Source organism: Pseudophryne corroboree, chromosome 10 (assembly GCF_028390025.1).
Source record: "Pseudophryne corroboree isolate aPseCor3 chromosome 10, aPseCor3.hap2, whole genome shotgun sequence".
Classification (NCBI taxonomy): Eukaryota; Metazoa; Chordata; class Amphibia; order Anura; family Myobatrachidae; genus Pseudophryne; species Pseudophryne corroboree.
Genome location: NC_086453.1, coordinates 331,147,948 through 331,172,797, shown reverse-complemented (window position 1 = coordinate 331,172,797; position 24,850 = coordinate 331,147,948). Strand labels below are relative to the sequence as shown.

The 24,850-nt window shown below is 43.4% G+C and overlaps 1 long non-coding RNA gene across 1 annotated transcript; it reads left to right on the top strand.

The window, feature by feature from the left end:
• Positions 1–8,032: 8,032 nt before the first annotated feature.
• LOC134965595 (uncharacterized) lies at positions 8,033–8,646 on the top strand. The gene is made up of 3 exons (XR_010188452.1): positions 8,033–8,108; positions 8,192–8,267; positions 8,593–8,646. It is a non-coding gene; the product is annotated as an uncharacterized LOC134965595 (long non-coding RNA).
• The last annotated feature ends 16,204 nt before the right edge of the window (positions 8,647–24,850 follow it).

Below are 24,850 nucleotides of genomic sequence, written 5' to 3'. Positions count from 1 at the left end.
TGCTCTTGCACTCTAATTTTCAGTTGTCTTTTGGTTTTTCCAATGTAAAATAAACCACAGCTGCAGGTGATTCTGTAAATAACGTACTCCGTGTTACAGTTCACCATATGGTTAACCCTATAAATCTTCCCCGTATCTGTTTTGTGGCTGAATGGTTTTCTCTCCATAAAATGGCAACAAATGCATTTCGAACAAGGGAAACTGCCTTTGGATGGAATGAAGGTACCACTATTGAGCTTAGTTGTGGTTCCTTCCTCTACTCTACTTGGAGCTACTATACTTTTAAAGTTTGTTGCCCTACGGAATACGAACTCTGGTCTAACCGGTAGTTCTGGGCCCAAAATTGGGTCCTTCTTCAAAATGCCCCAGTGTTTCTCCATAATTTTTCTTACATTATAATTCTCACAATTATATTGGGTGATAAAAGGCCGAGCAGTCAAAGTCCTATTGGTCTTGGATTTAACCTTTGGTTCCAACATAGTCTCTCTTTCTCGTGAGGCTGCCCTATTCATAGCTGTGTCTAATGAGTCTCTCTTGTATCCCCGTTCTAAGAACCTATTGGTCAGAATGGAAGACTGTTCCCAGTAATCTTCTAGGGTGCTGCAATTGCGTCTAATCCTCAGATATTGGGCGTATGGTACACTCTGTTTCCATCTAGATAAATGACAGCTGGTTTGTGGGATATAGCTGTTGGCGTCCACATCTTTAAAGAATATTTTGGTTTGAATCGTGCTACCTGACTGTCCAGTCAGTACCAGATCTAAATAATCAATACTGGTGGTATTGGTACGGTGGGTGAACTTCAAATTGAAGTCATTATCATGAATGAATGAATGAAACAAATTCATTAATGCTAGAGATATCACCTCGCCAAATGAATAAAAGATTGTCTATATATCTTTGGTAGAAAAGTATGTTCTCATTATATTTGGACTGATAGATGAAAGTCTCCTCCCACCAACCCATATATAGGTTAGCGTAAGCTGGGGCAAATTTACTCCCCATAGCGGTTCCCTGTAGTTGTAGCTAATACTTTTGATTGTATTCAAAAAAATTATGACAAAGAATAAAATTAATCCTATCCAGCAAAAATTTCTCGACCTTTGTAGTCATATTCAGGTCACCTAGAAGCATTTTACTTATTGCATCCATTCCTTTTTTATGGGGAATGGTAGAATACAACAATTGTACGTCAATTGTCAACCATCGCATATCATCCGTCCATGTGACAGTGCTTAGTTTATGAAGAATACTGGTAGAGTCTTTCAGATGAGACGTCAACTGTAACATATACGGTTGTAACTTGATATGGAATTGATCCCTGCAATAATCGGCCTTCCTGGAGGAGATGTCTTACTCTTGTGTACCTTAGGTATATGGTAAAAAGTGGGAACTGTGGGAAACTTAATATAAAGAAAATCAAACTCTACTTTACAAATTACCTCATTCTTCAAAACTTCTGATAGAAGCAGTGATAGTTCTTCTTGATAGATTTTGGTAGGATTGTCTGGTAATTCGACATATGTAATATTGTCATAAAGTATTTTTGTTGCCTCATCTACATGGGCTTTTTTGGTTTGTAAAACCACAGCTCCTCCCTTGTCGGCACTTTTAATTACCAAGTCCTTGTCTTCCTTTAGTGTTTTTATAGCTTTCTTTTCTTGCGGATTGAGGTTTGCCTTGTATTTGTTATCAGAGACCTTGATAGTCTTAAAGTCATTCCTCACTGACTCATAAAAAATTTCTATATGACTGCCTTTAGATTCCACCGGATAAAATTTCGACGGAAGCGAAACAACCGCCTTCCTATCATTACTCTTATTTTGTATATTCAATGGATTTTTGAGGAAATGCCTCTGGATGGTTAAATTACGTACGTATTTGTTTAAATCTATAAATAAGTCAAACTTATTTATGTGCATGTCCGGAGCGAATTTCAAACTTCTGTTTAATAACGATTTCTCCGCTGTGGATAGTTCTCTCTTTGTGATGTTGATAATCCCAGACGTGGTTTCTCCTGGTGGAAAAGTGCCCTTCTTTTTTGGGGGCTTTTTCCTGCCACCTCTAGTTCCTTGTTGTCTCCAGCGAAACTTCTCTTTAGTCCTTGTGGAGAATCCATACGGGTGTGCAGCATTTCTGTTTGTTGTACCAGGCTCCCTTAGACACCACCCCTTTCTTTGCATTTGTACTATTGTATTCCGTCTAACAGGGAGTACTTTTTGAGGTTGAGCTCTCCATTTAGCGCTATTTTTAGGTCTACCCCAATTTCCATCCATTTCTTTCTGTTAGAAGACCTATCTAGCAGCTGATCATGACTCTATTCAGAGATAGATCTAAAAGGTCTACTAAGGTTAAAAATATTTTTGAAAATGAAGAACTTGTAGTCCTTTTCGATGATGAGGATTACTATGGGTATCTCAACTCTGTTGTGAAATTAGCCATTAGAGAGTTAAAGAGTTGGTATGACATCATCACTTTAGAAAAATACCTGGAGGTAGGTCGTATCCCCAGAGTATTACGTCTCCAGAAAACACCTACTATAGGAGGGGGGAATAAGGAGTTTATCAGCAACTGGAATGCCATACTGGATAATTGTTCATCTAAGTTGATTTCTTTAATTATAACGGAAAGGAAAAGAGAACTGAACATATTAGATACAGAAATCAAAAACATTGAAGCCTTAGCGGCCAAGTTTGATGAAAGTGAAGAGTTCAAGAGGGATGTACTTGATCTACAGTACAAACTTGATACTGTGGAAAATGAGATCATATCCAAAAAGCATAACAAATTTATTAGAGACAAAAATGACTACATATTGGGTCTGGTCCATCATACACCAGTCCCGGAGGACAGACAGGATAATAAGGGTAGGTTACAGTCCCAATATTATAGAAATACCCAACAGGATAATTATTCAAGATACAACCAAGTACAATTTGTAAATCCTAATGTTAAAAACACGAATCGAGGTAGATACAATAATCGGAGACCATACCAATCTCCTGGATACTACCATAGGCCACCACATAGAAATAGAATACCTTCGTATCAGAATCATTATAGACCACGTAGGTATCAAGAGGACCCCAGAGATAGATATCCACCAAGAAGAGAAAGGTATGACATCCTCAGATCTCCTACTCCAGAAGTTTTTCCACAAAGACGTTTTTTAGAAGAGAAGAGGGGCACGCGGTTTCCCCTTGTACAACAAACAGAAATGCTGCACATCCGTATGGATTCTCCACAAGGACTAAAGAGAAGTTTCGCTGGAGACAACGAGGAACTAGAGGTGGCAGGAAAAAGCCCCCCCAAAAAAGAAGGGCACTTTTCCACCAGGAGAAACCACGTCTGGGATTATCAACATCACAAAGAGAGAACTATCCACAGCGGAGAAATCGTTATTAAACAGAGGTTTGAAATTCGCTCCGGACATGCACATAAATAAGTTTGACTTATTTATAGATTTAAACAAATACGTACGTAATTTAACCATCCAGAGGCATTTCCTCAAAAATCCATTGAATATACAAAATAAGAGTAATGATAGGAAGGCGGTTGTTTCGCTTCCGTCGAAATTTTATCCGGTGGAATCTAAAGGCAGTCATATAGAAATTGTTTATGAGTCAGTGAGGAATGACTTTAAGACTATCAAGGTCTCTGATAACAAATACAAGGCAAACCTCAATCCGCAAGAAAAGAAAGCTATAAAAACACTTAAGGAAGACAAGGACTTGGTAATTAAAAGTGCCGACAAGGGAGGAGCTGTGGTTTTACAAACCAAAAAAGCCTATGTAGATGAGGCAACAAAAATACTTTATGACAATATTACATATGTCGAATTACCAGACAATCCTACCAAAATCTATCAAGAAGAACTATCACTGCTTCTATCAGAAGCTTTGAAGAATGAGGTCATTTGTAAAGAAGAGTTTGATTTTCTTTATATTAAGTTTCCCACAGTTCCCACTTTTTACCATATCCCTAAGGTACACAAGAGTAAGACATCTCCTCCAGGAAGGCCGATTATTGCAGGGATCAATTCCTTATCATCTAATCTCTCCCAATACTTGGATCTCAAGTTACAACCGTATGTGTTACAGTTGAAGTCTCATCTGAAAGACTCTACCAGTATTCTTCATAAACTAAGCACTGTCACATGGACGGATGATATGCGATGGTTGACAATTGACGTACAATCGTTGCATTCTACCATTCCCCATAAAAAAGGAATGGATGCAATAAGTAAAATGCTTCTAGGTGACCTGAATATGACTACAAAGGTCAAGAAATTTTGCTGGATAGCATTAATTTTATTCTTAGTCATAATTTTTTTTAATACAATCAAAAGAATTATCTACAACTACAGGGAACCGCTATGGGGAGTATATTTGCCCCAGCTTTCGCTAACCTATATATGGGTTGGTGGGAGGAGACTTTCATCTATCAGTCCAAATATAATGAGAACATACTTTTCTACCAAAGATATATAGACGATCTTTTATTCATTTGGCGAGGTGATATCTCTAGCATTAATGAATTTGTTTCATTCATTCATGATAATGACTTCAATTTGAAGTTCACCCACCGTACCAATACCACCAGTATTGATTATTTAGATCTGGTACTGACTGGACAGTCAGGTAGCACGATTCAAACCAAAACATTCTTTAAAGATGTGGACGCCAACAGCTATATCCCACAAACCAGCTGTCATTTATCTAGATGGAAACAGAGTGTACCATACGCCCAATATCTGAGGAATAGACGCAATTGCAGCACCCTAGAAGATTACTGGGAACAGTCTTCCATTCTGACCAATAGGTTCTTAGAACGGGGATACAAGAGAGACTCATTAGACACAGCTATGAATAGGGCAGCCTCACGAGAAAGAGAGACTATGTTGGAACCAATGGTTAAATCCAAGACCAACAGGACTTTGACTGCTCGGCCTTTTATCACCCAATATAATTGTGAGAATTATAATGTAAGAAAAATTATGGAGAAACACTGGGGCCTTTTGAAGAAGGACCCAATTTTGGGCCCAGAACTACCGGTTAGACCAGAGTTCGTATTCCGTAGGGCAACAAACTTTAAAAGTATAGTAGCTCCAAGTAGAGTAGAGGAAGGAACCACAACTAAGCTCAATAGTGGTACCTTCATTACATCCAAAGGCTGTTTCCCTTGTTCGAAATGCATTTGTTGCCATTTTATGGAGAGAAAACCATTCAGCCACAAAACAGATACGGGGAAGATTTATAGGGTTAACCATTTGGCGAACTGTAACACGGAGTACATTATTTACAGAATCACCTGCAGCTGTGGTTTATTTTACATTGGAAAAACCAAAAGACAACTGAAAATTAGAGTGCAAGAGCACAAAAGAAACATTAAAAATAAAATTCTCACACACAGCTTGCCCCGACACTTTAAAGAAAAACATGAGTCTAAGGTAGATAAAAATAATTTCTCTTTCACAGTATTAGAACACATCCCGATAGATCCTAAGGGGAGCAGTAGGGACCTTACCCTTTCTAAGAAAGAGACGTTCTGGATTTATACATCAGATTCTTTAACCCCTAATGGTCACAATGAAGGATGTGATATTGTATCATTTTTATGACATTTTCTGTACTGATTATGTGTCTGAGAAGGTCATATAATGATAGTATTGTAATATATGACCTTTACTGTAAGTGTGGAAACATATGCTAAGTTCACCCAGCTGATCCCCCACATTTTGTTTTTCTGATATTTGATGCCAACATACGTGCTATTTTTTGAACAGTTCTTTCAGCCATTCTTATTGCATTTTTTTTCATATATATTTTTAAGGTTTTTTTACTATCTAGATGTTTTTTCTTATTCTATGGTCATATACGCTTTGGCATGTATGTTCATTCTATCTTTGGTCACCCATGGGGCAGATAATTCAGCACTTCAGCATTCCCATTAATAAGTTACTATGGGGCAGATTTATTAATCTCGGTGAAGTGATAAAGTGGAAGGTGATAAAGGACCAGCCAATCAGATTTTAACTTCCATGTCACAGGCTCGGTTTGAAAAATGACAGTTAGGAGCTGACTGGCTGGTCCTTTATCACCTTCCACTTTATCACTTCACCGAGCTTAATAAATCTGCCCCACAGTCCTCGTTTTTTTTGTCCCATTTCATACAGCCCCACATTCATAGACATAATGTTCCTTCATTAAAGATGTATCCACTAGTGCTTTCACTAATATTAGTAGCAAACACCACTTATTTAATATCATATGTCTTTATAGGTTAGATAGCATTTTATAGTCACTTATATTAAGGGTCACGTAATTAGTATCCCTATTTATATAGGATATCCATGTTTAGTCAGACCAGCCGGATTAGTCCATGTGGGACCATTCTCATCAGTTTATGTAACATATGTGCTGGTATAATCTGTTATTTATTGTTCCACCTATGTTTAATATCTTTATATATTACTTTTTATATTCACTGCACTTCTATTATACATGTCACTTAGTATATACTAATATCAGTTATGCATCATTTCACTTATCGTTGTTCCTATGTATTATATTTCCCTGCACATTCACTATATATGTCATTTTTACATCTGTCACTGCTGCTTTATTAAAAACGCAAGCAGGAGATAAAGTATTGCAGTCTTGGCTACTTCTGCCAACCAGCGGCAATAGACTGCTGTAGTCCGCTACTTCATTTCCGCCAACCGGGAACGGAAGTGACGTCAGTGCAAATAGATGTGTGCTGAATTCACACAGTTTACGCAGGGTATTCCCCCTCTTTTATATACAGGACAGGGTGGGCGGGTTCCGTATGGCAGTGGGTCAGAGAGAACCTACTTTTTTAGACCATTTTTGATGTGCTGGCGTCATTTCCGCCAACCGGGACCGGAAGTAACGTCGGCGCAAAGAAACTCAGTTTTTAGAGCTCCATCATTATCAGGAATATATATATAACTGCTGGATTAGGTCCAAATCTAAGTCCCTACTTAGCTGGTTTCAGACAGGACCCATAGATATTGCTGTTACTGTTATAAAGTGTAGTGGTTGTCAATAAACGTCACTCCCGCCAACCAGGACCAGAAGTGACGTCGGCAGAATGCACGCCGAGCTATTGAAATATATTTATTATCACTGCTTTCACATAGTACTTCTTATATAAATTAATAAACTTATTTGATTAAGCCTTTATAATATAGTTGACCCCCTTATATACTGAATGTTATCAGGCTCATGGGTGATTTTAAATAGGGTTGTTGTTTTGTTTTTTTGTTTTTTTTTCCAGGTTCTCAGGATATGAGGTAATTGAAGGTGTGGTATATAACCCCTAGATCAGCACAGTGTTTTCACTGATGACTAGGAGAAGCCACTCTTCCTGCTGAGTAAGTTACAATGTTACTACTTTTTGTTTCTTTAAAGGCTGTGCTGACTCACAGATGTTTCCTTACACTTAGAAATACTTCTGTAACTATGTTATTATTCTGAAAGCTTGAATGGTTTTTAACTGGCTCTAGTAATGAAATGTGTCTAATTTTTATGGTAAAAGCCATTGCTACTTTTAAATACTGGAGCTAGCTAACCACTGTGGATGGTAATGATATCAGTAATCACCTGATTTGACATCCACAGTAGAGGTTTACTAATGACACCATGCTAAAGGCTAAAGGTTTTTCACATTATGTTCATATCATTATTATATCAACAGATGGGTTTTCACACCTCCTAGCTAATTAGGCTGTGGATGGTAATGATATCCGTAATCATTTGATTTAGATATCTATAATAGAGATTAACTATTAACATCACGCTGTTAGAGGTTTTTTTTATTATTTTCATTATATGAGCTCAGTGGTTTCATACCTCCTAGCCAATTAGGCCCAATTGATTGAGCTGTCATGGCAATTAACTAATTGGGTGCAATCAATTAAGCTGTCATGGTAATTAATTTACATAGATTTATATTCGATGCATATTTATAGAATGAATAGGTCATGAGTACACCATTATCTTTATTATAGGGATTATCCACGAAAACGAAATTGTGGATTATACCGAACTCGGCATTATTGTATTATTGTTTGCCTTACTGAGTTGGTATGTATTAACATTCTTACTGGCTGAAGGATTTTTTTGATTACATATATTTATTTTATACTAAGACAATATTTTTACCATAGGCATATTCTATTCAAATCTTGCTGTGGAATCAGTGCACTTTTTATTACATCTGTTATTGCAAATCCTGATTTACTGGTATGTACAACATTTGTCATTTGATACTCTGTATTTCTATTGCTATGTATGTTCAATGTCCTCCTCATGCTTCACCCCCTCCATCTTGGATTCTCTCTTACAATGTTATAATAGACATTACCAAATGATGTTGAAATTAATTATTGAAACATATCCAATGGACTCATATTCTCCTTTTATTTACCTCATCATTTCATTTTAGAAATGTTTTAGTTTAATTCACCCGATAGGGTTTGGAAATATTATATATATATATATATATATATATATATATATATATATATATATATATATATATATATATTATATATTATGTTTTTTTCAGATGTGGGACTAATACGATCACTAATTGGTCATCTATTCTTTTATGTTCTTCCGACTTTTTTGGTATGTATATGCATGCTCATATATGTATATATTGCCATCCAATTATTTGTCACTATCCTTTTGACCACTATGGCCTGACCTTGCTATTGTGCATATTATCATATATCATTGATCTATTTATTGTTTAGATATTGAGCTCCTGATGAAGTCTAGTTGGACGAAACGCGTCGTGTTTCTGGTTCGGATATAAGGACATCGGATATGTACCAATTAAGAAAACCACATTGGACTTACCAATTATCCGCATTATATGGTGTCCATATCTGATGTCTGCATTTTGATCATGTCAGCCATTTTTTATTCACTGTTATTTTCGAATACTTTTATATAAATATATTAAAAAATTATTTTAAAGTGATTTGTGGTCAAATTCTGGATGATATCTATGTGTTTAGCTCCCTTAGACACCACCCCTTTCTTTGCATATATATATATATATATTATATATATACTGCTCAAAAAAAATAAAGGGAACACTTAAACAACACATCCTAGATCTGAATGAATGAAATATTCTTATTAAATACTTTGTTCTTTACATAGTTGAATGTGCTGCCAACAAAATCACACAAAAATGATCAATGGAAATCAAATTTATTAACCCATGGAGGTCTCGATTTGGAGTCACACTCAAAATTAAAGTGGAAAAACACACTACAGGCTGATCCAACTTTGATGTAATGTCCTTAAAACAAGTCAAAATGAGGCTCAGAAGTGTGTGTGTGGCCTCCACATGCCTGTATGACCTCCCTACATTGCCTGGGCATGCTCCTGATGAGGTGGCAGATGGTCTCCTGAGGGATCTCCTCCCAGACCTGGACTAAAGCATCCGCCAACTCCTGGACAGTCTGTGGTGCAACGTGGCATTGGTGGATGGAGCGAGACATGATGTCCCAGATGTACTCAATTGGATTCAGATCTTGGGAACGGGCAAACCAGTCCATAGCATCAATGCCTTCGTCTGACACACTCCAGCCACATGAGGTCTAGCATTGTCTTGCATTAGGAGGAACCTAGGGCCAACTGCACCAGCATATGGTCTCACATGGGGTCTGAGGATCTCATCTTGGTACCTAATGGCAGACAGGCTACCTCTGGTGAGCACATGGAGGGCTGTGCAGATCCCCAAAGAAATGCCACTCCACACCATTTCTGACCCACTGCCAAACCGGTCATGCTGGAGGATGTTGCAGGCAGCAGAACATTCTCCTTGGCATCTCCAGACTCTGTCACGTCTGTCACATGTGCTCAGTGAGAACCTGCTTTCATCTGTGAAGAGCACAGGGCACCAGTGGCGAATTTGCCAATCTTGGTGTTCTCTTGCAAATGCCAAACGTCCTGCACGGTGTTGGGCTGTAAGCACAACCCCCACCTGTGGATGTCGGGCCCTCATACCACCCTCATGGAGTCTGTTTCTGATCATTTGAGTAGACACATGCACATTTGTGGCTTGCTGGAGGTCATTTTGCAGGGCTCTGGCAGTGCTCCTCCTGTTCCTCCTTGCACAAAGGCGGAGATAGCGGTCCTGCTGCTGGGTTGTTGCCCTCCTATGGCCTCCTCCATGTCTCCTGATGTACTGGCCTGTCTACTGGTAGCGCCTCCATGCTCTGGACACTACGCTGACAGACACAGCAAACCTTCTTGCCACAGCTCACATTGATGTGCCATCATGGATGAGCTGCACTACCTGAGCCACTTGTGTGGGTTGAGGACTGCGTCTCATGCTACCACTAGAGTGAAAGCACCGCCAGCTTTCAAAAGTGACCAAAACATCAGCCAGAAAGCATAGGAGCTGAGAAGTGGTCTGTGGTCACCACCTGCAGAACTCCTTTATTGGGGGTGTCTTGCTAATTGGCTATAATTTCTACCTGTTGTCTATTCCATTTGCACAACAGCATGTGATATTGATTATCAATCAGTGTTGCTTCCTAAGTGGACAGTTTGATTTCACAGAAGTGTGATTGACTTGGAGTTACATTGTGTTGTTTAAGTGTTCCCTTTATTTTTTTGAGCAGTGCATATATATATATATATATATATATATATATAATTGATTAACTTATTACCAGTTATTTATATAGCGCATACATATTCCGCAGTGCTTTTACAAAGAATATTTGCTCATTCACATCAGTTCCTGCCCCAGTGGAGCTTACAATCTGTATTCCCTATTACATGTACACACATTCACGCTAGCGTTAATTTTGTTAGAAGCCAATTAACCTGCCAGTATATTTTTGGAGTGTGGGAGGAAACCGGAGTACCCGGAGGAAATATATATTATATTATGTGTGTATATAAATATATTATATAGATATATAATATAATATACATACACTGTTCAAAAAAATAAAGGGAACACTTAAACAACACAATGTAACTCCAAGCCAATCACACTTCTGTGAAATCAAACTGTCCACTTAGGAAGCAACACTGATTAACAATCAATTTCACATGCTGTTGTGCAAATGGAATAGACAACAGGTGGGAATTATAGGCAATTAGCAAGACACCCCCAATAAAGGAGTTGTTCTGCAGGTGGTGACCACAGACCACTTCTCAGCTCCTATGCTTTCTGGCTGATGTTTTTGGTCCCTTTTGAAAGCTGGCGGTGCTTTCACTCTAGTGGTAGCATGAGACGGAGTCTACAACCCACACAAGTGGCTCAGGTAGTGCAGCTCATCCAGGATGGCACATCAATGCGAGCTGTGGCAAGAAGGTTTGCTGTGTCTGTCAGCATAGTGTCCAGAGCATGGAGGCGCTACCAGGAGACAGGCCAGTACATCAGGAGACGTGGAGGAGACCATAAGAGGGCAACAACCCAGCAGCAGGACCGCTACCTCCGCCTTTGTGCAAAGAGGAACAGGAGGAGCACTGCCTGAGCCCTGCAAAATTACCTCCAGCAAGCCACAAATGTGCATGTGTCTACTCAAACGATCAGAAACAGACTCCATGAGGGTGGTATGAGGGCCCGACGTCCACATGAGGGCCCGACATCCACAGGGGGTTGTGCTTAAACCCCAACACCGTGCAGGACGTTTGTAATTTGCAAGAGAACGCCAAGATTGGCAAATTCGCCACTGGCGCCCTGTGCTCTTCACAGATGAAAGCAGGTTCTCACTGAGCACATGTGACAGAGTCTGGAGACGCCAAGGAGAATGTTCTGCTGCCTGCAACATCATCCAGCATGACCGGTTTGGCAGTGGGTCAGTAATGGTGTGGAGTGGCATTTCTTTGGGGGGCCGCACAGCTCTCCGTGTGCTCACCAGAGGTAGCCTGACTGCCATTAGGTACCGAGATGAGATCCTCAGACCCCTTGTGAGACCATATGCTGGTGCGGTTGGCCCTGGGTTCCTCCTAATGCAAGACAATGCTATACCTCATGTGGCTGGAGTGTGGCAGCAGTTCCTGCAAGACAAAAGCATTCATGCTATGGACTGGCCCGCCCGTTCCCCAGACCTGAATCCAATTGAGTACATCTGGGACATCATGTCTCGCTCCATCCACCAACAGACTGTTGCACCACAGACTGTCCAGGAGTTGGCGGATGCTTTAGTCCAGGTCTGAGAGGAGATCCCTCAGGAGACCATCCGCCACCTCATCAGGAGCATGCCCAGGCATTGTAGGGAGGTCATACAGGCACGTGGACTCCACACACACTACTGAGCCTCATTTTGACTTGTTTTAAGGACATTACATCAAAGTTGGATCAGCCTGTAGTGTGTTTTTCCACTTTAATTTTGAGTGTGACTCCAATTCCAGACCTCCATGGGTTAATAAATTTGATTTCTATTGATAATTTTTATGTGATTTTGTTGTCAGCACATTCAACTATGTAAAGAACAAAGTATTTAATAATAATATTTCATTCATTCAGATCTAGGATGTGTTATTTTAGTGTTCCCTTTATTTTTTTGAGCAGTGTATATATGTGTCATTATCTCAGTAGGGGAACCAGACATGTGTGATTTTGAATTTTGAATAAGGGATACTCAACCTATAATATCTGAATAGTGCACCTGCATTCTTTCTCTTTGTATGTGGCACTATAGGTCTCATCAAGGTATCACCTCTCATTACTTGCAGTTAGGGTGTGCAGTCTAGGGCCCCTTCCCTATATATCCTCTCTGCTCATTGCTAGCTTGTACTCATCATTTAAGGGTTGATAAATCAGCTGGTAACTGGATATTGTGCTTTTCTATTTTCGAGGGAGAAGTCTAATCCAACACACCTCATTTATCATATGTTTTATTTTGTTTGTTTTTTGTATGTCAGTAAATGTTGATTTTCATCATATGAGAATCTTGTCAGAGCAAAGCCCAATGCACTGAGGTTAAATTATTGCAAAACTCTGTATTGATTCACAGGGTGTGAAGTGTCATCTACTGATTATCATTAGAGCTGCACTGGTCAGGTGCGCTGCTGTTTTCAGTTATCATGTTAACTCCACATGCTTTATATATCCTTGGTATCAGTTATGCTGGGCATACACATGGAACGATGATACCTATGATGTGGGCACTCACGATCGATCGGAATGACACCGTTCCGTTTACACCGTTCCGTGTGTATGAGCTATAACGATGCCGACGCGTGCACCTGCAGTTCGCTAGCGGCAGCCTTAGATCTTTTGTACTAGCAATGCCATGCTGCTGAATGCAGCATAACAACCGCCCCCCCTCCAATCATCGGTTGTCACTGTCGGCATCGACAAGTGTGTATGCACTTGCCGATGCCAGCCCCCCGATGTGTTGTGTGTACCCACCATTACACTGTCAGATAAAATATCTACCAGATGGACAGACATTTAATCTGACAAGCTGAAACCCATCAGATATCAAGGCCATACACTGCGAGATATCTGGGATCCTTCATGGGGGGAGGAAACAGTTCCCCATTCTTCCCCAGCAAAAGAACAGGGGAAATATCAAGAAGTTGGTAGTGCATATGCTGCACGTTGCAGCAGATTAATTATCAACTCTTTTGGTCATATTGGAAGATTTCAGCATGCCCGTCATATCTATTGGTCAGCCATCTTGGTGATCCCCTAATATGCGACAGATCTGCCAGATAATTGTATAAGTATATTCCCAGCATTAGATAGACAGAACACGTATCTAATGTGCAAAATGTAATACTGTGCGAAAAGCAGAAAGTGCAGAACTTCATCCAAATCTGGCTGTATATTTAAAGTGGCAATCATTTATATTAAAACCAACCTGGTTATGCTGTGTAAATGATTGCCGCTTTAAAAATCCAGCCAGACTCGCACTAAGTAGCTTCCCACAGGCTATTACCATTAGACCTTGGGCTCTGTTTCCGATGGTGAGTATAGTACACATGATAACTGACTGATCAGCCCAATATATAAAGAGTGTGTATGCAGGAGCATTATCTGATAAAAAGTTTCAAACGCGCCTATAACGGTTAGATCAGAGTTAGGGTTCTGATGTGCTGCACACGCTGTCTCTTTCCCAATCAGCCAATCCCATTGAAGAGATCTGAACGTAGCAATCACTAAGCTTGAAATTGTTCACTCATCCGATAATTACTCGGTCAGATTAGATCATTTAAGGGAACAGCAGAATTTATCTGCTAGTGTGTACCCAGCATGAATCCACTATCCTAGTACAAATTATCAGATCTATCAGGCATGCTAAAAGATTTTTTATGCCCCACAGAGGGATAATTGGGTCTTGGTTGTGGCAGTAGGGATGCGGTCAATTTACCTACAATCAAAATCTCAACGGTCAAAATACCGACAACCATTGACCGACGGTCAAAATCCAGACAAGGTCAAAATCCTGACATGGTCAAAATACCGACATTTGAAATACCAACAAGGTCAAAATACCAACATTTAAAATATTGACAGGTCAAAAAGTCAACATGAGTTTTTCATGATTTTTTCATTGAAACCGACTTGTACATATGTTACCATCTCGGTGGACCTGGAGCGGGAATATAATAGTGTGCCGAGCACAGCGAGGCACCATGCCCGAAGCATGGCGACCGCAGCGAGCCATGTGAGGGGACGCAGTACACTTACACGGTGCCCATGTTGACCTATGTCGACATACACACCAAAAAAAAACAATCAAAAACTCTTGTTGATTTTTTGACCAGTCGACATTTTAAATGTTGGTATTTTGACCTTGTCGGGATTTTGACCGTCAGGATTTTTATTGTAGGTATTTCATACCAAACCTGTGGCCGTATACTGTGCAATTATAGGTATAACGAGCTAAAACAATGCCTTGTGAGTGATTGTTTACTGAAAATAAACCACCGATATCGAACAGCATCCCTCACCTCTGGCGAACTCGGACCATATTACATCCCACCCTATATATCCATCTAATTGAAAATACAGACAGTTCTCAAGAAAGAGCAAATCTAGGACCTGATTCAGCTTCATTTGCAAAACTGCAAATTCCCAAATCGGCATGCGTTGTGAGCGCATTGCGCATGCGCAAAGGCCAAAATGCATTTGCAATGTGATCGCAGGCTCAGCAAAATGCGATCACAAAGCGATTGTCTGGAACTGATCGTTCATGGGAGGTTACATGATGTTTGTGGGGAGTGGTTGGGAATATGCAGGCGTTTCATGGCCGTCTTTGGGGTGTGTATGTGACGTCAGCTGCAATTGCTGTGATTAAAAACATGGCACCGCTGTGACTGCAGTCACATATATTCTGCATATGCAGGGGTCAACTGGTAAAGGCTGAGTATCCCTTACCCAAAATCATACATTTTTGGCTCCCCTACTAAGATAATGACAGACACATAAATATATTACATAGAGATGAGCGGGTTCGGTTCGTTGATATCCGAACCCCCCCCGAACTTCACCTATTTTACACGGGTCCGAGGCAGCCTCGGATCTTCCCGCCTTGCTCGGTTAACCCGAACGAGGACGAACATCATCATTCCGCTGTCGGATTCTCGCGAGATTCGTATTCCATATAAAGAGCCGTGCGTCGCCGCCATTTTCACTCGTGCATTGGAGATTGAACGGAGAGGACGTGGCTACGTTCTTTGCCTGAAAAGCTCCATATCTGTGCTCAGTGTGCTGCAAATATCTGTGCTCAGTGTGCTGTAAATATCTACGTTGTCTGCATGAATACGCTCCATATCTGTGCTCAGTGTGCTGCAAATATCTACGTTCTCTGCCTGAAAAGCTCCATAATTGTGCTCGGTGTGCTACAAATATCTGTGCTCAGTGTGCTGCTTTGTGGGGACCACCAGTATATAATTATAGTAGTACAGTACAGTAGGCCATTGCTGTATCTTGCAGCTCCGTGTCAGACTCAGTTGTAGACAGTATCTTGATCATCAGTGCTCAATATCTGCTGCATTGTTGTGTGACCAGTATATACTATTATATATATTATATATAGTACGACAGTGCAGCATTTTGGTGACCACCAGTAGTAGTAGTACAGTACTGTAGTCCATTGCTGTATCTTGCAGCTCCGTGTCACTTCAAGTATCCATATCTGTGCTGCATTTTTGTGAGCAGTATATAGTAGGACAGTGCAGCATTTTGGTGACCACCAGTAGTAGTACAGTACAGTAGTCCATTGCTGTTTCTTGCAGCTCCGTGTCACTTCAAGTATCCATATCTGTGCTGCATTGTTGTGAGCAGTATATAGTAGAACAGTGCAGCATTTTGGTGACCAACAGTATACAGTTGTACAGTACAATAGGCCATTGCTATATCTTGCAGCTCCGTGTCACTTCAAGTATCCATATCTGTGCTGCATTGTTGTGAGCAGTATATAGTAGGACAGTGCAGCATTTTGGTGACCAACAGTATATAGTTGTACAGTACAGTAGGCCATTGCTGTATCTTGCAGCTCCATGTCACTTCAAGTATCCATATCTGTGCTGCATTGTTGTGAGCAGTATATAGTAGGACAGTGCAGCATTTTTGTGACCACCAGTAGTAGTACAGTACAGTAGGCCATTGCTGTATCTTGCAGCTCCATGTCACTTCAAGTATCCATATCTGTGCTGCATTGTTGTGAGCAGTATATAGTAGGTCAGTGCAGCATTTTGGTGACCAACAGTATATAGTTGTACAGTACAGTAGGCCTTTGCTATAACTTGCAGCTCCGTGTCACTTCAAGTATCCATATCTGTGCTGCTTTGTTGTGAGCAGTATATAGTAGGACAGTGCAGCATTTTGGTGACCAACAGTATATAGTTGTACAGTACAGTAGGCCATTGCTGTATCTTGCAGCTACGTGTCACTTCAAGTATCCATATCTGTGCTGCATTGTTGTGAGCAGTATATAGTAGGACAGTGCAGCATTTTGGTGACCACCAGTGGTAGTACAGTACAGTACAGTAGGCCATTGCTGTATCTTGCAGCTCCATGTCACTTCAAGTATCCATATCTGTGCTGCATTGTTGTGAGCAGTATATAGTAGGACAGTGCAGCATTTTGGTGACCAACAGTATATAGTTGTACAGTACAGTAGTCCATTGCTCTATCTTGCAGCTCCGTGTCACTTCAAGTATCCATATCTGTGCTGCATTGTTGTGAGCAGTATATAGTAGGACAGTGCAGCATTTTGGTGACCAACAGTATATAGTTGTACAGTAGGCCATTGCTGTATCTTGCAGCTCCGTGTCACTTCAAGTATCCATATCTGTGCTGCCTTGTTGTGAGCAATATATAGTAGGACTGTGCAGCATTTTTGTGACCACCAGTAGTAGTACAGTACAGTAGTCCATTGCTGTTTCTTGCAGCTCCGTGTCACTTCAAGTATCCATATCTGTGCTGCATTGTTGTGAGCAGTATATAGTAGGACAGTGCAGCATTTTGGTGACCAACAGTATATAGTTTTACAGTACAGTAATCCATTGCTGTATCTTGCAGCTCCGTGTCACTTCAAGTATCCATATCTGTGCTGCATTGTTGTAAGCAGTATAAAGTAGGACAGTACAGTAGGCTATTGCTGGCATATAATTCCACACATTAAAAAATGGAGAACAAAAATGTGGATGGTAAAATAGGGAAAGATCAAGATCCACTTCCACCTAGTGCTGAAGCTGCTGCCACAAGTCATGGCAGAGACGATGAAATGCCATCAACCTCGTAGTAGAGAGCGTGTAAAATCCAAAAAGCAAAAGTTCAGAAATATGATTTCCCAAAAATCTAAATTAAAAGCGTCTGAGGAGAAGCGTAAACTTGCCAATGTGCCATTTACGACACGGAGTGGCAAGGAATGCTAAGGCCCTGGCCTGCGTTCATGGCTAGTGGTTCAGCTTCACATGAGGATGGAAGCACTCATTCTCCCGCTAGAAAAATGAAAAGAGTTAACCTGGCAAAAGCACAGCAAAGAACTGTGCATTCTTCTAAATCACAAATCCCCAAGGAGAGTCCAATTGTGTCGGTTGCGATGCCTGACCTTCTCAACACTGGACGGGAAGAGGTGGCTCCTTCCACCATTTGCACACCCCCTGGAAGTGCTGGAAGGAGCACCCACAGTCCAGTTCCTGATAGTCAAATTGAAGATGTCACTGTTGAAGTACACCAGGATGAGGATATGGGTGTTGCTGGTGCTGAGGAGGAAATTGACAAGGAGGATTCTGATGGTGAGGTGGTTTGTTTAAGTCAGGCACCCGGGGAGACACCTGTTGTCCGTGGGATGAATAAGGCTATTGAGATTCCTGGTTGAAATACAAAAAAAAAAATCACCTCTTCGGTGTGGAATTATTTCAACAGAAATGCGGACAACTGGTGTCAAGCTGTGTGTTGCCTTTGTCAAGCTGTAATAAGTAGGGGTAAGGATGTTAACCACCTAGGAACATCCTCCCTTATACGTCACCTGGAGCGCATTCATCAGAAGTCATTGACAAGTTCAAAAACTTTGGGTGACTGCAGAAGTAGTCCACTGACAACTAAATCCCTTCCTCTAGTACACAAGCTCCTGCAAACCACACCACCAACTCCCTCAGTGTCAATTTCCTCCTTAGACAGGAAAGCCAATAGTACTGCAGGCCATGTCACTGGCAAGTCTGACGAGTCCTCTCCTGACTGGGATTCCTTCGATGGATCTTTGAGTGTAACGTCTACTGCTGCTGGCACTGCTTTTGTTGCTGCTGGGAGTCGATCATCATCCCAGAGGGGAAGTCGGAAGACCACTTGTACTACTTCCAGTAAGCAATTGACTGTCCAACAGTCCTTTGCGAGGAAGATGAAATATCACAGCAGTCATCCTGTTGCAAAGCGGATAACTCAGGCCTTGGCAGCTGTGTTGGTGTTAGACGTACGTCCGGTATCCGCCGTTAGTTCACAGGGACTTAGAGAATTTCTTGAGGTATTGTGTCCCCGGTACCAACTACCATCTAGGTTCCACTTCTCTAGGCAGGCGATACAGAGAATGTACACAGACGTCAGAAAAAGAGTCACCAGTGTCCTAAAAAATGCAGTTGTACCCAATGTCCACTTAACCACGGACATGTGGACAAGTGGAGCAGGGCAGACTCAGGACTACATGACTGTGACAGCCCACTGGGTAGATGTATTGCCTCCCGCTGCAAGAACAGCAGCGGCGGCACCAGTAGCAGCATCTCGCAAACGCCAACTCCTTCCTAGGCAGGCTACGCTTTGTATCACCGCTTTCCAGAATACGCACACAGCTGAAAACCTCTTACGGCAACTGAGGAAGATCATCGCAGAATGGCTTACCCCAATTGGACTCTCCTGGGGATTTGTGGCATCGGACAATGCCAGCAATATTGTGCGTGCATTACATCTGGGCAAATTCCAGCATGTCCCATGTTTTGCACACACATTGAATTTGGTGGTGCAGAATTTTTTTTAAAATGATAGGGGCATACAAGAGATGCTGTCGGTGGCCCGAAGAATTGCGGGCCACTTTCGGCATTCAGCCACTGCGTGCCGAAGACAGCAGCACCAGCAAACACTCCTGAACCTGCCCCGCCATCATCTGAAGCAAGAGCTGGTAACGAGGTGGAATTCAACCCTCTATATGCTTCAGAGGATGGAGGAGCAGCAAAAGCCTAAACATCCACCAACGATATAGGCAAAGGAGGGGGGAAAGCACCTGACTCAAGTGCAGTGGAGAATGATTTCTGTCTTGTGCAAGGTTCTGCAACCCTTTGAACTTGCCACCCGTGAAGACAGTTCAGACACTGCCAGCCTGAGTCAGGTCATTCCCCTCATCAGGCTTTTGCAGAAGAAGCTGGAGAGATTGAAGGAGGAGCAAAACGGAGCGATTCCGCTAGGCATGTGGGACTTGTGGATGGAGCCCTTCATTCGCTTAACCAGGATTCACAGGTGGTCAATCTGTTGAAATCAGAGCACTACATTTTGGCAACCGTGCTCGATCCTAGGTTTAAAGCCTACCTTGTATATCTCTTTCTGGCAGACACAAATCTGCATATGTTCAAAGACCTGCTGGTTAGACACTTGTCAAGTCAAGCGGAACGTGACCCGCCAACAGCTCCTCCTTCCTTTTCTCCCGCCACTGGAGCTGCCAGGAGAGGGATCAGATTTCCAAAACCACCCGCTGGCGGTGATGCAGGGTAGTCAGGAGCGAATTCTGACATCTGGTCCGGACTGAAGGACCTGCCAATGATTACTGACATGTCGTCTACTGTCACTGCATATGATTCTGTCACCATTGAAAGAATGGTGGAGGATTATATGAGTGACAGCATCCAAGTAGGCACGTCAGACAGTCCGTTCGTATACAGGCAGGAAAAAGAGGCAATTTGGAGGCCCTTGCACAAACTGGCTTTATTTTACCTAAGTTGCCCCCCCTCCAGTGTGCACTCTGAAAAAGTGTTTAGTGCAGCCGGTCACCTTGTCAGTGATCGGCGTACGAGGTTACTTCCACAAAATGTGGAGAAGATGATGTTCATCAAAATGAATTATATAATCAATTCCTCCGTAGAGACATTCATTAGCAATTGCCTCCAGAAAGTACACAGGGACCTGAGATGGTGGATTCCAGTGGGGACAAATTAATACTCTGTGAGGAGGGGTATGTACACAGTGAAAGGGGTGAGGAATCGGAGGATAATGATGAGGTCGACATCTTGCCTCTGTAGAGCCTGTTTGAGCAAGGACAGATTGATTGCTTCTTTTTTTCAGTGGGGGGCCCAAACCAACCAGTCATTTCAGCCACAGTCGTGTGGCAGACCCTGTGGCTGAAATGATGGGTTTGTTAAAGTATGTATGTCCTGTTTATACAACATAAGGGTGGGTGGGAGGGCCCAAGGTCAATTCCATCTTGCACCTCTTTTTTATTTATTTATCTTTGCATCATGTGATGTTTGGGGCCAATTTTTTTAAGTGCCATCCTGTCTGACACTGCTTAGCTTAGTCATCCAGCGACCAAATTTTAGGACTAAAAATAATATTGTGAGGTGTGAGGTGTTCAGAATAGACTGGAAATGAGTGGAAATTATGGTTATTGAGGTTAATAATACTATAGGATCAAAATTACCCCCAAATTCTATGATTTAAGCTGTTTTTGAGGGGTTTTGGGAAAAAAAAACCGAATCCAAAACACACCCGAAAATTTTAAGGGAGGTTTTGCCAAAACGCGTCCGAATCCAAAACACAGCCTCGGAACCGAATCCAAAACCAAAACCCGAAAAATTTCCGGTGCACGTCTCTAATATTATATTATACTAGGTGATTCATCGCGCCCTGCGGGCGCTCTTCACACCGTCGTAAGGGGCTACGCCCCCTTAACCCCTGTATGCAGTTCAATATATGTATTATATGAAGTATTACCTGCACTCCTAGTTTTGTGAGTGGTTAAATATTGCACAATGAAAGGGCGTTGGATGGTGAAGGGGGCGTAGTCCCTTGCGACAGTGTGAACAGCGCCTGCAGGGCACACTGTACAGAATGCAGCGGGTGTGGGGGAGAACGCGGATGGGGTCGTGAGGCGCTGCGGGTGGGGATGTGCGGGGGAGTGGGATCCGGAGGCGGTATGGGTGGGGGAGAGCGGGGGGTGCCGCGGGTAGGGTAGGGGCAGGGGCAGGTACGGGGATCTGGGGGATGGGTGAGGGGGTTCCGGAGGCGCTGCAGGTGGTGAAGGGGCGTGTGCGCCGCGGGTGGGGTAGGGGGTCCGGAAGTGACGCGCGTGGCGTAGGGGGGTTTGGCAGATGGGGTCGGGAGGAGCAGCGGGTAGGTGCGGCGGGTAGGGGAGGGGCAGGAACGGGGATCTGGCGGATGGGGTTCCGGAGGCGCTGCAGGTGGGGAAGGGGCGAGTGCGCCATGTGTGGGGGAGGGGCAGGTGCAGCACATGGGGGATGGGGTTGGGAGGTGCTGCGGGTGGTGGAGGGGCGGGTGCAGTGGGGCAGGCTGTCAGAAGGTGGTGCGGGTGGGGAAGGGGTGAGTGCGCTGAGGGTGGGGTAGGGGGTCCAGAAGCGATGCATGTGGTGGAGGAGCAGGTGCGGGAGTGTGGCAGATGGGGGAGGGGGTCTGGAGGCGCTGCAGGTGGTTGAGGGGTGGGTGCAGTGGGGTAGGAGGTCAGGAGGTGGTGCGGGTGGGGTTGGTTGCGGGGAATGACTGCGGATGGGGAGGATGTCTGTAGATGTTGTGGGTCTCCTGCGGATGGGGGTGTGCGGATGGGATGTTCTGTAGATGAGGGAGGGGCAGCGGAGTGAGGTGCGTGGGTGGTGTAGAGGGTCTGGAGGCGCTGCGTGTGGGGGAGTGGCAGGTGCGGCGGATGGTGGAAGGGTCCGAGGGCAGTGCGGGTTGTAGATGGGTGGCTGCGGGTGTGCTGCAGGTGCGGTATGGGTTAAGGAGCCGTTGCGTGTGGGGGATGTGCGGCTGCGGGTGTTGACGGTGGATGGGGGAGGGTGTCTGTAGAGGCTGGGGGGTCTGGAGGCGCGGAATGTGGGGGTGGGGTGGTGGTGCAGCGGATGGTGGAAGGTGGTGGATGGGCGAGTGTGGGGGTGCCACAGGTGGGGTAGGGGGTAAGGAGGCGCTGGGGGTGGTTGTCCATTAGCAGCAGCAGGTCCGCAGGCCACCCAGGCGCAGTGTCAGGGTAACTGTGGGGTGTCCCTGCTCCCGCGTGAGGCGCTCTGCCTCACATTTCCCCTGCCCCCCCCAGCCAGGCACATGTCCCCCCCCCCAGCCAGGCACATGTCCCCCCCCAGCCAGGCACATGTCCCCCCCCAGCCAGGCACATGTCCCCCCCCAGCCAGGCACATGTCCCCCCCAGCCAGGCACATGTCCCCCCCAGCCAGGCACATCTCCCCCCCCAGCCAGGCACATCTCCCCCGCAGCCAGGCACATGTACAGTATATCCCCCCCCCCCTCCAGGCACATCTTTCCCCCCCCCCCAGCCAGGCACATGTGTGTCCCCCCAGCCAGGCACATGTGTGTCCCCCACGCCAGGCACATGTGTGTCCCCCACGCCAGGCACACCTCCCTCGGCAGCTGGGGAGCACAGCAGTGTGCGCTGTCCCCGCTGCCGCGTGAGCCGCACATCTCCCCCGCGAGGCACATGTCCCCCCCGCCAGGCAGACCTTCCCCTCGGCAGGCACATCTCCCCCCCAGGGCGCCAGGCACATCTTTCCTCCCCCCCCCCCCCTGGCAGCCGGGGACCCGCTGTACCTGGAGGTCCGGACGGAGGGTTGCCTCTCTCCTCACTGGGCAGACGGCAGGAGAGAGGCGCCGGGGCTCAGGCGGGGAGCGGGAGTGACAGGCGCTCGGCTTCAGACAGAGCGTCGCCTCCCGCCCTCACATCTTCGGCGCGGGTCAGGGGGGAGAAGGGTGTGTGACGTCAGTAGCTTAGCCCACATCTGTGACTCCGCCCAGCGTTACGGCCAGCACAGAGTCACAGATTTGGGCTAATATATAGGAGATATCTATATAATATATCTATATATACACATAATATATAATATATATGTCATTATCTCAGTAGGAGACCCAAAAATTAGGGATTTTGAATTTTGGATAAGGGATACACAACCTGTATTGTCAATGGTGCTCAATTTCTGCGTATGCATCACAACAATGCGAATGCATACGTAAATTTATGAATGCATCGGTGGGCATTTTTTACCTTTGTGGGTGTGTTTTTTAGCAGAAGCAGTTCTGAGAAAATCGCAATTTCTGTCTCAATAGTGATCCGAGCTGAATGAGGTCCCTAACCCATTGACAGTCAACTAAAGGTGAATTGTAATTAAAGGGCTGATATATTTGTTTACCAGTTCTATTTTAATGAAATAAACTTAAGTGTTTGTTTTCATCTGTTAAATATACATTGATTATTTATTCTACATTAGAAGATTATGATACTTAAACCTAAATTCCCATGATCAGCCTAGGTGATGATAAAGGTGTTTCAGTAGACGGTAAATAGCTGGATCATAGTAAATATATACAGATTTCCTGGGAAAGTCAAATATAACAAACCAAAGATATGAGAGTCATGATGTCAAGATGGATTCTAGATCCCATAAACTCCATCATGTATATGGGGTGGATACCATTTCTAGATTCTTATGTTTATGACAACCCAGAAGTGATCTTTGGAAATTAAACATTGATTGATATACAGTATCACATGCAGAAACCTCACCATTGTTTTAGTATCTTTGTACTAACACTGTTATTTCTTTATGAGGTGCATTTGTTAAATGGAATAAACACATTTTATATTTTCTACTACAGTTGGTAATTACATAAAATCCAACTCTGTTCCAAACTTGTCTCACACATATCATTCCAAAAAGAATGCTTTCCAACTAGACGGTCATTGAAGACAGAACATGCCAGAATACATAAAATCAGGGCCGGATTAATGGGGGTGCGACAGGGGCGGTCATTAGGGCCGACAATAGAAATCTTGGGCCCGTACAGTGATATCACTGGGGACCCCCGTCAGATGAGATATAAATATATGTATATATATATATATATATAGAGTCACATGCCAAACACTCGGGATGAGGTTTAAGACAGAACCAGCACTCTGCGTAGTTTTCAAGACAAGTTTTACTCCAAACTGTACTTCATTCATTGAATAGTCACATTGACATCAGCATAAATCGACAAAGGCATATACTCATCGCATCAAGGTGGTATTTCAACACTGGAAAACTCCCAAACAGCCGTTTTTGGTAAGTAACCTTCCTCAGGGGAATAACCAGGCAAAGTGTCTAGCTGCCATGTCAAAAAGTGCTTG